The sequence below is a fragment of the Limulus polyphemus genome, unplaced genomic scaffold, assembly GCF_000517525.1.
Source record: "Limulus polyphemus unplaced genomic scaffold, Limulus_polyphemus-2.1.2 Scaffold739, whole genome shotgun sequence".
Lineage (NCBI taxonomy): Eukaryota > Metazoa > Arthropoda > Merostomata > Xiphosura > Limulidae > Limulus > Limulus polyphemus.
Window position 1 is genome coordinate 80502 of NW_013666349.1, and position 1955 is coordinate 82456.

Sequence of the window (1955 nt, forward strand, 5' to 3'; positions counted from 1 at the left end):
ACAGAAATGGAATATTCAACAAACATATCACAGAAATGGAATATTCAACAAACATATTACAGAAATGGAATATTCAACAAACATATTACAGAAATGGAATATTCAACAAGCATATCACAGAAATGGAATATTCAACAAGCATATCACAGAAATGGAATATTCAACAAACATATTACAGAAATGAAAGAGTTAACAAACGTATTACAGAAATTATAGAAATGGAATATTCAACAAACATATTACAGAAATGGAATATTCAACAAACACATTAAGGAAATGGAACATTCAACAAACATATCACAGAAATGGAATATTCAACAAACATATCACAGAAATGGAATATTCAACAAACATATTACAGAAATGAAAGAGTTAACAAACGTATTACAGAAATTATAGAAATGGAATATTCAACAAACACATTACAGCAATGGAATAGTTAACAAACGCATTACAGGAAATTTAGCATGAATTTTAAAATCAAAATATTAGAAAGTAAGGAAACGTTTTTGGAAATGCTTAATAATAATAAAAAAACGTATTAGCCCCTTTATCAATTAATAGTGTATTTGTTGTAATATGTGTATAGAGCATAAAATACCCCCCCCCCCCCCCAGTGGCACAACGGCATAGTTGCGGACTTGCAACGCTAGAAACCGGGTTTCGATACCCGTGGTGGGCAGAGCACAGATGGCTCGTGTAGCTTTGTGCTTAATTACAATCAAAGAAGAAAATAGAGAGGGACATCGCTAGTTTGTAGGGGAAATGTATTAATCTCTTGTTTTAGGATATAATTAAATTCAAAAGAATATTGTGATTAACTATTTTTATTTTTGAGAAAGCTCACAGAGTAGCATTGAAGTATTGTATACCAGATTATGAGTAGTTTTTCGTGGAAGCAAAAACAGATGAAATATATGTAGTAGAATAAAAATCATACCACTAAAATATATAGGTATTAAGATACTTAATTTTTCGATACGTTTGCAGTAAGATTTGCATAAAAATTATTTATATCATACATAAAATCAGAAATGAGTTTTTAAAAAAAATTTTCTCGTGTATATCTAGATTTGTTTATTGAATGGCTTTTGTCTTAACGGCATTTTTTCTTCTCTTTCATTGGTGCCCCTCTCCCCCAGTTGCTCAGCGGTAAGTTTGAAGGTCTATAACGCTAAAAACCGGATTTTAATACCCGTGATAGGAACAGCACAAATAGCCCATTGTGTAGCGTTGTATTTAACAACAAACAGACTTTTATTGGTCCTCGAATTAACTTTAACTTTTGTATATGTTCAATTCTTTTATTTGAAATCAATTTTTTGTATTTTCATTACTAACTTCAATGAGCAATATGTTTGCGCGTCACTTACACTAAGTACAGGTAAGACACAAGGTAGGGCGTCAACCATGTGATTGAATGTATTTGTAACTGCTCCATTCCCTGCATGTTTGCGTGTCTCTTACACCAAGTACAGGTAAGACACAAGGTAGGGCGTCAACCATATGGTTGAGTGTATTTGTAACTGCTCCATTCCCTGCATGTTTGCGTGTCTCTTACACTAAGTACAGGTAAGACACAAGGTGGGGACGTCAACCCATTTGTAACTACTCCATTCCCAGCACTTCTGTGTCTGATAAGATCCTAACGGTTTGACTTTGTGTGACAAAAGTTAGAACGTACAATAGTTAAGCAGAAGGACTGACTGCAGTCAATGTTAAGTGACCTGTGATTTTCGTTTTTCAGAAGGCAAACAAATACCTTATCTGAGCTACTTCACTCTCAACAACCAGATACCTTATCATGCTGAGCTGCTCCACTCTCAAGAACAGTTTTAAAATGTAGCAGTATCTGTACTCTGCCCCCCACCAGTATCGAAGCCTGATTTTTGACGTCATAAGCTTGCAAGCCACTGGGGGTGGACAAAAGTATTGTAAAAATGTCCACGATTTCT